This window comes from Notechis scutatus, chromosome 2 (assembly GCF_049901735.1).
Source record: "Notechis scutatus isolate UNSWTSFEM ecotype Mainland chromosome 2, rNotScu1.2, whole genome shotgun sequence".
NCBI lineage: Eukaryota > Metazoa > Chordata > Lepidosauria > Squamata > Elapidae > Notechis > Notechis scutatus.
Genome location: NC_142010.1, coordinates 19,698,766 through 19,711,628, shown reverse-complemented (window position 1 = coordinate 19,711,628; position 12,863 = coordinate 19,698,766).

The following is a 12,863-nucleotide window of genomic DNA, read 5'->3' as shown; positions in this document are numbered from 1 at the left end:
CTAATAGCTTTCAGCTAACAAATTTGATTAAAAGGCATACATTTGAAGAACCGGAAAACTGGTGCACGGAGAGAAACTTTTTCCTTGCTTAAGTAGTAAAACAGGACAAACAGATTGACCATCAAAGGAGAACTTTCAAGAAGAGTCAGAAGCTGAAATGAGAAAAATCAGGACAAGCTAGTTACAGAACAGAAGGAAAATACCATACCATAGTATGTATAGCATATACTTCCCCTTAGAAACCTGGCATGCCTCCTCGGTGGCACCCAATTCTGTGAGGCAATAATCATGCCAACGTTTAATTAGGCTTGTTTCCTGAGTGACCTCTCTTTTCTAAAAAAAAAAAAAAATGAACTTCTAACCCTTATAGGTAGGTGAAGGTCTGCTACCTTCACCGTTCTAATTCACATAAATTTTGCTGGGATGTAGCCAGGAGCATCCAGCAAAGTTGTGTATATGTGAAAATCTGCAAGTGGCGGGCATGATGTCAAGACAAAACCCCACCTCTTTTGTACATGTGCATCCTCCACCTTGAAGGTTTGATAACCCTGATGATATTTATTTATTTATTAAATGTATATCATGTCCTGCCCATCTTCACCATCACACAAAGCACAACTCAATAGATGCCCCCCCCGCCCTTATTGCAGGAAGAGCCAACAAACCCCTTACCACACCCCCCCCCCCCCCCCCCCCCCCCCCCCCCCCCCCCCCCCCCCCCCCCCCCCCCCCCCCCCCCCCCCCCGACGCCATACCCCCCCCCCCCCAAACCCCCCCCCCCCCCCCCCCCCCCCCCCCCCCCCCCCCCCCGCCCCCCCCCCCCCCCCCCCCCCCCCCCCCCCCCCCCCCCCCCCCCCCCCCCCCCCCCCCCCCCCCCCCCCCCCCCCTCCCTGTCCTATTGTTTCTCTTTTTTTTTTTTCCCCCCCCCCCCCCCCCCCCCCCCCCCCCCCCCCCCCCCCCTTCTTTCCCTTCGTATCCACTAAACTACTTTTTGTTGGCAAACAAAAAAAAAATAAAAATAAATAAAAACCCCCGGATGATATTTTTATTTAAAATGTTGCCCATCTCATCATCAAGCAACTCTAGATGGCTTATAAGAAGATTAAAACCACAATACATGAAAACGATAAATATTAACATTCATAAAAATGGCTAAGAAAGAACCAATATACAACAGAATGGAGGTAGAGATTTATCCTAATCTTTATGTTGCTGTTGCTTGTTTAATTAAGATTAAGAGCAGTCTCTACCTCCATTCTGTTCTTAGATTCCTTCTTAGCCATTTTTATTAATTGCTGGTTATAGTATACTTTGCCATTACCATGAAACACAGAAGCTTTTAAAATAAATGTTGCCAAAATCCTAAGACACCTTGGCTTGAAAATACATGTTGGATCCATTCCAAATACACTACATATAATTGTGTTTTTCAAAAAATACAAAAGAAGGCACAGTGAAATGAAGACTCATGGTAAGCTTCAGTATATTTTAGTCAATTGTTATTTCTTTAATTCAATATTTTATTTGTATACTTACTTACTGTACACTGAGAGCTTCTACATTGGAAACAAATTCCATGTGTGTTTAATCACACTTGGCCAAATAAGGTATTCTATAAAGTGAGAAGCCTGTTCATTTTGATTTACCTGAAACCAACATAATAATAATTTGGGGTATCCCTGAGTTGGTGAAAATTTCTTCTAATATTCCTATTTACTTTAGGCATATACAGTATTTCCCTTATGTGGTACATGCGTGCGTGATATTTTTATGTATTGCCCCTGTATAATACACACACACACAAATACACACATTTTAAATCAAATAAGATATATATGTGTATATAGTGTATATTGTATTCTATTTTTTAATCAAATATAATTGTGTATATCCATGCACATTATATTTGATTCAAACTGCTGAATTAGGTTACATTTGAAATTTTTACTACAATATAATCTTATAAATTTCTCCTCCCTTTGGCTACAGAATCCTTTTGCTGTATCTATAATGGTCTGTTCGGAGCCTCATAAAAATTCTGGAGATGGTTTATAAAACAACCACCTGCATATTCTTCAATTATCTAGGAAAAGAGCAGCCACCTTCCTGGTTGAAAAGAAATCTAATATGAAAAATGTTGTTAAAGTTTTCCCTAACAAACTGAAAGAGAAAGTGACTTTTAAGTGAAAGGAATACAATTGCTGAGATCTCTACAACCCTATAACGTGATGGCTCACTGGCTTGTCGATCAGGCCAGCAGTTCGCCGGTTCGAATCCCTAGCACTGCGTAATGGAATGAGCTCCTGTTACTTCTCCCAGCTTCTGCCAACCTAGCAGTTCGAAAGCATGTAAAAATGCAAGTAGAAAAATAGGGACCACTTTGGTGGGAAAGTAACAGTATTCTGTGCGCCTTTGGTATTTAGTCAGCCGTCCACATGACCACGGAGATGTCTTCAGACAGTGCTGGCTCTTCAGCTTTGTAACAGAGATGAGCACTGCCCCCTAGAGCCGGAAACAACTCGCACATATGTGCGAGGGGAACCTTTATCTTTACCTATAATCTATTCCTTATTCTTTCAATAAATTTTATTAAAGAAAAATCTGTGAGCATGTTAATATGCTATCTAAACAAGAATCTGTATTTATATTTAAAACTATCTCGGAAACGTAAGCAGAAGTTGATCCATGCAGATAACCTGCTGGATAACAAGAGACTTTTGAGATTGTCCACATTCAATATTGATGAAATAGTCCAATTTGCCAATTTTCTTCTTCAGTTGTGCTATAATGTGTCTTGCTGTCAAAGGGCTTACAATAAGTAAGAAAGTTAGGCAATAGTCAGTTTATATGGACATATTTTACACATCTAGAAAAAATTCAGACAATAGAATAATAGACTTTAACATTTTTAGAAAGTATTTGTTATGAGAAATATATGCTTAGAATTAACAGTTGATTAGAAATGGTTTAACAACAAACTGCCATAAATTAAGGTAGAAAATTACAAGCACATAAGGAATGAGGTAAAGACTTTAACAAAAAATCTTTTGCAGAGAACTGAGAAATAACGTATTTGTCTTGCTAAAAATGTATTTACCAAGATATTCCTGCAACTTAGGTTAGCAACATAGAACCAGAATGACTATTTCTGCAATACACATATCCCAGCCAAACATATAAAAAGATATCATTTTATAATGCAATATATATTTTTTAATCCCATTCAACATCTTGGAGAAGTGTTCAGGTTTCAAATATATATGAAAGATCTATCTGCTACTTAGCTTTGGGAGTTCATTCTGGCTTTGCTTGGATGCCTTTATTCATTTCATAATTTAATACATATTGCTTTGCTTGGAATATGCTTTATCTTTATTATGGAATTCATTATTCCATTATTCATTATTATGGAATTCATTATTCATTATTACAGACAAGAATCCGAAACTTCAGTGTGGAGAGTATTTGACTGTGTGGAAAACCAGTCTAAAATTACGCCAAAAGGTTGTGTAGCATGAGTAGGATCACAATCCCACGGAAATTTAATTTCTACCTGGAATCTAAAGGAATCCAGAGGCACAGCAGATTGTATACATAGGGTAATATAGGATCGTCCACAGGAAGTCAAGTTGCCAAGGATTACTACAGGATCGAAACCTTACTATAAGTGTGTAAAGAATGCGACATAACCAAAACTGACTTTTTTTTAAAATCGCCCCTGGATACTGTTGGGTGCACAAATACACGTGCATGTGAAACAGAAAAGGTGAGCTCACGTAGTAATGAAACTAAAGACAAAATAGATTTGCCTAGCCTTCAATCTTGGTAAATTCTTTCACTTCTCTCTTCTGATGTCTCCATCCTGGTATGTAGCTTGCGTTGGTTGAGGCCTCTGACATTTCATTTCTCATGAGATTATGTCTATTATGCATGTGTTTGTGTTAGTTATTTCTGAGGATTTTCTTAGCTTTAGGAAGCTAAGCCACTAATCTGCCTTTTTTGTCAAGAGGAATGTTTCTGTATCTTCAACATGAAACAGTGAAGAGGTGATTAATCATATTCGCTCTTTGAAGCACTCATACTCAGCCCTGCCCATGTTCTGTGGTCCATTAACTTGAATAAACTGTGACACACCTTCCTGATCCAAAGAGGCCTAGTTGCCCTCACCCACTATTATAGATATGACTGTCTAATAATTATGCCTGCAGGTGTCAGATAAAGGTTTCTCATTTGGTAACTAGCTATAAAAAGTAGGAAGAGAACTTCCAGGAACTATCACTCTTGACTAGACCTGGTATAGCCACAATGGACAGCTGGGCACTAAGACCTAAACATTTCTTATGGATTATATTGCCCTTGTGCCTTCACTTGACAGGTAAGGACTTTTGCCTTCCATTCTTCAAGTCACTTAGAGATCAGGTCCTTTGCTTATCATTCCTATGGATAACGAGTTAGTTCCATATGGAGAAATTGAGATCAAGGGTGGGAGACTACACAAACTTTCCCCTTCTTCCTTTACTCAATGGAGATTTGATCTCAGAGGTAATATCAGTTGGAGGGTAAGAGAGTCAGGATCATAGTCTCAAGAAAGGATAAACAAGGGGAAGGTTCTAATTTACTTCATTTGGTGAAAGATTATATGCTTTATGGGGGCACAATGGCTTGTCATCTGGAAAACTGACAGTCCAGCTTGTCAGCTGGAAAACTGACAGCCCAGGTTCGAGACCGCAGCGCTGCACAAAAAGGTGAGATCCCATTTCTTGTCTGAGCTCCTGTCCACCTCTAGTAGCAGTTTGAAAGCAGGCAAATGCAAGTAGATAAATTGGTACCACTTCAGAGGGAAGGTAACAGCATTCCTTGCATCTTAGTATATCATCGTGCTAGCTACGTGACCATGGAAATATCTTTGGACAACATGGCTCCCTCGACTAAGAAGCAGCACGATGAGCACACATACACCTCCTAGAATCAGACACAACTGGACAGGGAAAACCTTTACCTTTATTATACTTCATAAGTGTAGTTCGAAGTTTGAAGAGAATTTTGATGAAGTTCAGATGGCTGGCATGTGTGGTGATCTTTCTCTGAGTTATATGAATGCATGAAAATTGAAAGGGATTCCCAAATACCAGAACATGTGAGAACATGACAGAAAAGCAGAAGGCTATTTTTGTAGTTAGAGAAAAAAAAAACTCTGAAAAATTACAAGGAAGTTATTGGTACATCCCTATTTAAATATGCATAACTGAACCGAGCTCTGATTGCATGCACCAGCCTATAGCAGACTTCCAATATCTCAGGGGCTGCCACAAAGAAGAGGGAGTCAAGCTATTCTCCAAAGCACCTGAGGGCAGGACAAGAAATAACAAATGGAAGCTCATCAAGGAGAGAAGCTACCTAGAACGAAGGAGAAATTTCCCAATAGTAAGAACAATTGGATTGCCTTCAGAAGCTGTGGGTGCATTACTGGAGGTTTTTAATAAGATATTGGACAGCTATTTGTTTGTAATGGCATAGGATCTCCTGCTTGAGCAGAAGGTTGGACTAGAAGATCTCCAAGGTCCCTTCCAAGGTCTGTTATTTTGTATTCTATTCCCACCGTCTTCCCAACCTTACCTGAAAGACAATTATTGTTAAGTAGATGCAGTTGAATGCAATTTCATGTCCCTATAAGTTGGAGTCCTAAACACATTGAAGATGTCATCTGGACTATGACTGAAATTTTATTTAGCCCATTTTCCTTACATTCATCCTTTAGTTGGCCTCTTGTACATGGGAAATGTGGGAGTAGAAAATGACTAGGCAGCATCTCCACAATTTTAATTCAAAGGTCCTCTTGTATCACTCTCAAATTCAACTGTGCAACTTTCCCATCATGACCCACTCTAGATATTACGATTCTATAGATCACAGAGTTTCCATTTTGGTTAGAGATGTGAGGAGCTGGAGAGTCCAAAGCCTTCTAGTAATGGCCAGGATGGGCAGAATGATGACCTGGGGTCTCATGTAACTTTGATTGTGACTGTCCAGGGACTGTTCTGAGGCTAAACATCATAATTTCAAAGTCTATACTAGAATAATTGCGTGCTTGGCATAATATGAATGTAAAAACACTATTTATATCGTGTTATATTGTACTGCGAAGTACAATCTGTAAAATAATAAGCCCCTTTCAGAAACAAACATATAGTATGTTTACACAGCTTCACTTTTTGAGAATCAAATTTGAAGCCCTGCTATGGGATAGTATACACTGTTCAATGAAGTTCAGATCAATGTAATTTACACTATGGTTGTATTATTTAATCAATGATTTGTGTCAATTCATTATCTTTATATTCAAGCTCTCCACTCAAAGTGAAATCCATAGTAATCTCTCTACCCATTTTACCCTCCAAACAACATCCTACTGGAGTTGGGTGACCGATAAAGGAAGAAAGAGGAAGCAACAGTGAAAAATATTAACTCCATAGCAATGGGCTGGGTGTGGATTGAAACTTGAGTCATAATCCAATATATGTGCCAAAATAGGACCCCTGATGGTGCAGTGGTTAAGGTGCAGTACTGTAAGCAAACTCTGCCCACTTTGGAGTTCAATCCTGACTGGCTCAAGATTGTCTCAGTCTTCCATGCATCCCATGTTGGTAAAATAAGGACTGTTGGGGGCAATATGCAAATAATGCTGACATTGTAAACTTTCCAGAGTTCTGTAAAGCGCTATGGGGCAGTATATATGCCTAAATGCTATTGTTATAATTATCAAAAGTACTATTAATTGATGAGTTAAATCATTTTAGATTGATTTTTTAAAACCCTCAGATTAATTAAATAGCAGATGTATTGATATGAAATATATTCCTAAATACACATATTTTTTAAAAACCTATACAGGTAGTCCTTGACTTACAACAGTTTGTTTATTGACTGTTCAAAGTTGCAACAGCATTGAAAAATGTGACTTATGACCATTTTTCACAATTACGACCTTCGCAGCATCCCCATGATCATATGATTAAAATTCAGACACTTAGCAACTGACTCATCTTTTTTTAAAAAAAAAATTATTTATTCAACGTTTTAATATTTAAAAACAAATTGCTGCACTTTACAACATTACTATAGCAGTGTTTACATTGTAAGTATCTTCTACTGACATGTTATACTTCTCTGTATTTGATTCTTTGTCATTCTAGGCATTTTATACATATATACATTTTTATTTATATTTATGTACACAAAAACCTTATAGTTTTGTAGTTTTAAAGTATTACATAGTTAATTTGACGCTTTTGTGTCTTATTCTTATCCATTCGTACCAAACATCCCATATTTTATAATATTCTCCTTCTTTTTTATCCTTCAATAATTTTGTTAATCTATCCATCTCTGTGCATTGATATAATATTAATAATTGTGGCTTCTGTAGGGGTTGTAGCTTGCTTCCAATTTTGGGCGAAAGAAATTCTGGCTGCCGTTATGATATGGAGCATCAAATATTGGTGTTTTCTGTACATGTTAGGTTCTAACATTCCTAATAAGAAGATTTCTGGTTTAAATTTCACTCTCTGTTTCATTATTTCCTCTAACCATAATCTGACTTTTTGCCAGTATCTCCGTGCAGGAGGGCAACTAACTCATCTTTATGACGGTTGCAGTGTCCCTGGGTCATTTGATCCCCTATTGCAGGGGTGTCAAACTCAAGGCCTGCAGGCCAGATCCAGCCCGTGGGGTGCTCAGATCGGGCCCATGGGGCTGGCCTGGAAATTTCAAAGGACCATCCCGCAGTGACCCTGCTGGCTGAAAATGGGCCGTGTGGGGGCCTCGCCCGTTTCAGCCTCCATGGCCTTGTGCAACACTCTGCCAGCCGAAAATGGTCCGTGGGGAGGCCTCGCATGCCCCGCCCCGTGGCCCGTTTTCAGCCAGCAGAGTTCTGCATGAGGCCACGGAGGCTGAAAATGGGCCACGGGGGGGAGGGGCTCACATGCCCCCCCCAATCCCATTTTCAGCTGGCAGGGTGTTGTAGGAGGCATCCGATCCGTCCTGTCTCCCACATCCACCCACCCCCATGGAGGAGAACTACAATACTGATGTGGCCCTCAAAGAAATCCAGTTTGACACCCATGCCCTATTGCGATCTTCTGACAAGCAAAGTCAACAGGAAAGCCAGATTCATTTATTAACCAAGTTACTAACTTATCAACTGCAGTGATTCAGTTAACAGCTGTGGCAAGAAAAGTCATAAAATGGGGCAAAACTCAATTGACAAATGTCTCACTTAACAACAGAATTTTGGGCTCAACTGTGGTCGTAAGTTGAGGACTACCTATACAGGCTATCTCATCTTAGCAGCCATATTCCTCTTTCTCCCTCACATAGCCAGGGATTCGTCTTCTAAGATGAGGCCTGCTATCATGCCTGCACCATCTGAACAATACCGCTGCTTATTTCTAAATGTTTCTATTTTCTCCATTTTCAGGTTCATCTCTTGCCATTCCAACAGGAAGCCCTGAAACAACGTTATCAAACAGGACGTCCAGGTCATCCTTCGGTTCCCCCACCAGCTCAGTATTTCGCACCAATCCAATCTCCAGCAGCCCAACAGCTACTCACCTCAGCTCTATCAAAACAACCATACCGACCGTAGGAACTTCTCCTGGCCTATCTGTCAATCCTGGTTCAATCGGCCCAATTTCCTCCAATCCCAGCGTCCCTGTCTCAGTATTGTCCACCCATCCTGGCTTGACCAATTCAGTACCTTTGAACCCAGTTTCCACCAACGTCCAAACAAGCATCCCGACCATAGGAATTTCTCCTGGCCTATCTGTCAATCCTGGTTCAATCGGCCCAATTTCCTCCAATCCCAGCGTCCCTGTCTCAGTATTGTCCACCCATCCTGGCTTGACCAATTCAATACCTTTGAACCCAGTTTCCACCAACGTCCAAACAACCATCCCGACCTTAGGAATTTCTCCTGGCCTATCTGTCAATCCTGGTTCAATCAGTCCAATTTCCTCCAATCCCAGCGTCCCTGTCTCAGTATTGTCCACCCATCCTGGCTTGACCAATTCAGTACCTTTGAACCCAGTTTCCACCAATGTCCAAACAACCATCCCGACCTTAGGAATTTCTCCTGGCCTATCTGTCAATCCTGGTTCAATCGGCCCAATTTCCTCCAATCCCAGCATCCCTGTCTCAGTATTGTCCACCCATCCTGGCTTGACCAATTCAGTACCTTTGAACCCAGTTTCCACCAACGTCCAAACAACCATCCCGACCTTAGGAATTTCTCCTGGCCTATCTGTCAATCCTGGTTCAATCGGCCCAATTTCCTCCAATCCCAGCGTCCCTGTCTCAGTATTGTCCACCCATCCTGGCTTGACCAATTCAGTACCTTTGAACCCAGTTTACACCAACGTCCAAACAACCATCCCGACCGTAGGAATTTCTCCTGGCCTATCTGTCAATCCTGGTTCAATCGGCCCAATTTCCTCCAATCCCAGCGTCCCTGTCTCAGTATTGTCCACCCATCCTGGCTTGACCAATTCAGTATCCTTGAACTCTGGCTTGACCAACTTCCAAACAAGCATCCCGACCTCAGGAATTTTTCCTGGTGTGTCTTCCAGTTCTGGTTCCACTTACTCAGGTCCATCCTCTTACCCAATTAGCACTTCTACAAACAATTCTCCAGTGAATACTTTCTCCACTCCTCCCACATTACCTAGCTACCCTTCCCAAAGTCCATCTGGGTCAAGCACCACCATATCTCCTTTGCCCGAGCCTAGTTCCAGCATTACAACTTCTACCAACTCACCTGGCTCTACCGGGTCTTCAAGTTCAGGACCCACAGGATCCACATCTAACAGCACAGGTAGGTTTGTTTCTTTATACCACCATATTTAAACTTACAAAACAAAAATGCCTTCAGATGTGATCCCATATTCATTAAGTTAGCAGCGTTGCCTATAAAAGTGCTGCTTAGACTATTTGTATAAAGGTTTGCTTTCTGTCCAGAAGGAGTGAGGAGAGGAAACCCAAATTAAGGCTTTCCCAATAATTGTATTTTTAGCTTCCTTTGAATAAAGAGGAGCCTACAATATTTCTGGTTTACAAAGAATCCATTGTTAAATTCCCTTTACTGTTAGATTTTTTCCCCCCCTGATATTCAGCTGGAATCTGTTTCCAATAATTTAAATCAAGGATTCTATAGACTGCAAGGACAAAGAAAAATATTGACCTTCTGTAGGACAAACTTCCATATCTTTTAAAACAGCTATCACATATTCTGCCAGTGATAAACATTCTCACCCATGTGGGGTACTTGGTGCTCTCTGAGCTTGGCTGTTTTATTACAGACATTTAATAACCAAACTAAGTAACATCATCATGATATTACTGAGTTTGGTAACGAAAGGTTCATTACCACAGCTCAATCCTGAGCTACAAATATTTGTCTTTTATTGATTCCCACCAATTTCAATTTGTCTTTGGTGGGCTTTGTTTCTAGTCCTCATCGCCCTTCCTTGAACCTGCTTGTCTGAATCCTAGTTTAAAAATGGTGCTCCAGATTGGACATAATATTTGGGATATTTGCTGATGCATAATAATACAATGCAAATATGATCTCTCTTGATTTGGCAAAGCCAATCCACCTTGATTACTTAGGTGAGATTGGCAGCATAGAAGAAATGGGATGAGTAAAAATAAATACACTTTAAAACATTTTTTTAAATTAAAGTTTATAAAACTCATAAAAACTAACACGAAGTAATAAAGAGCAGAAATAATGAAGAATAGAGGATGAAGACAAAAATGAAGGAAAAATATTAAAAAGGAAAAAATAGAAGATATCCTTTGCAGCAAATATAAGCACAAGTACAAAATTACTATATGATTATATTTAAAAACTCACTTTTTTCTATTATCCTTTTTTTTTTCTAAACCTCAAAACCATAGATTATAAGTGCATTTTCCCTGCTTCATGAAAATCATCTATAAGAGGTTTCCAGTCAACCATAAATGTAGAAAATTTTCTTTCTCTACTGAAAGCAGTTAATTTAACCATCTCTGCAAGTTCCATCATTTTGCCAACAATTTGGCAAATATATTTTTGTTGATGTATCTTGAAATTATATTGCCTTTTCTGTAGCCACTCACACTGCTGACTTGAATTCAGTCACTTTTATTCCAAGAATTCAAGATATTCATCTCCAATATAGATAGAGAATGCTTGCTATGTATTTCCTTGTCCTAACATCTTCATAACATGATTTACTAAACTCAGAAACCTTTTACGTTCCCCATAGTTTCCGTTAAACCTGGAGATGAAACGGGTCTCACCTATTGGATTATTATTCTGATTTGCGTAGTCTGCGTTGGAGCTGTCCTTTTAATGCTTTGCTTCAGTTACTTGGTAAGAAATGGGGGATTGGGGAAAATTTCTGTCCAAGAGTTGGAAAGAGTTGGAAACTGGATATGAAGGAGGTTGTGGGGGGAGGGGTTTGCTGGAAAGTCCCCAGGTGTACCTTGCAGCTAGGGGAATGACCTGTTGTCCATGACTTTGTCATGTGGCACAGCCTCTGGAATTGACTCTGAATGGTCCAGTTGTGTAGCCACAACAGTTGCTGTCTGTTAGAAATGAAATGAGACTATCATCATCACCACCACCACCACTATCAAATCATCATCATCTTTTCTTAAAAAATGGCCAGTAAATGTGATTTACATTGTGATTTAGGATCAATTCAGGTTTTCTCCAAAAGCCTAAGAATTGTCCAAATACTGCAATGACATGACATGGAATGGAATGGAATGGAAGGGAAGGGAAGGGAAGGGAAGGGAAGGGAAGGGAGGGGAAGGGAGGGGAAGGGAAGGGAAGGGAATGGGAGGGAAGGGGAGGGAAGGGAAGGGTATGGAATGGAATGGAATGGAATGGAATGGAATGGAATGGAATGGAAGAGAAGAGAAGGGAGGGGAGGGGAGGGGAAGGGAAGAGAAGAGAAGAGAAGAGAAGAAGAGAAGAGAAGAGAAGAGAAGAGAAGAGAAGAGAAGAGAAGAGAAGAGAAGAGAAGAGAAGAGAAGAGAAGAGAATGGCCTAGTATGATTAGATTAGAATTTGTCCCTGGTGCATAAACAAAGTAATGCTAATCATAATAATGATACCAATAAGAGAAAATAATGGACTACATGAGAAGGATAATAGTAATACAGCCATACTACATGGCTAAATATATTTAGACATAAAACAGCCCTGTGGGAATGAGGTGTTCAGCAGAATGATTGCATGAGGGGAAAAAAATCTGTCTCTGCATCTAATTGTTTTGGCATGCGATGCCCTGTTGCAGCATCCCTGGGGAAGAGTGGAAACAGTTTGTCATTCCAAACAAAGCTGTTCTGGAAACTGAAAGTCGTGGTGTTGAATGATTCCATTTTTTCCAGCTCTTTTGACAATTCTACTGACAGCTTGGAGCAGCAGAGAAGAAATGTCTCTTAATTCCTTGCAAGAACATAGAAAGGGCAGGGTGGAACATAACTGTGGAGCTTGGGAACCGCACAGAAGAAAGTCCACAAACTATAGTTGACCTGTGATGAGGGTCTTCAGATCTCTCTGTATCTGTGATCTTCCCAGGATCAATTTATCCTTCTTTTCCACCAGGAGGATCAATATATAAGAAACTAAAATGTACGTGTTTGAGAGAAACCAGCTCTATTTGCAGAAGAGTTGTGACTGAAGTTTGAATTGTATATACTGTTATTTCTGTTTTACCCTTAAACTCACTCACATCTTGTTTCCTTCTATCTCTCCTGTAGCTTTGTTATTGTTTACGACAAGGGAACACCAGTCCTGTCTGCTTCCCTATGTACCA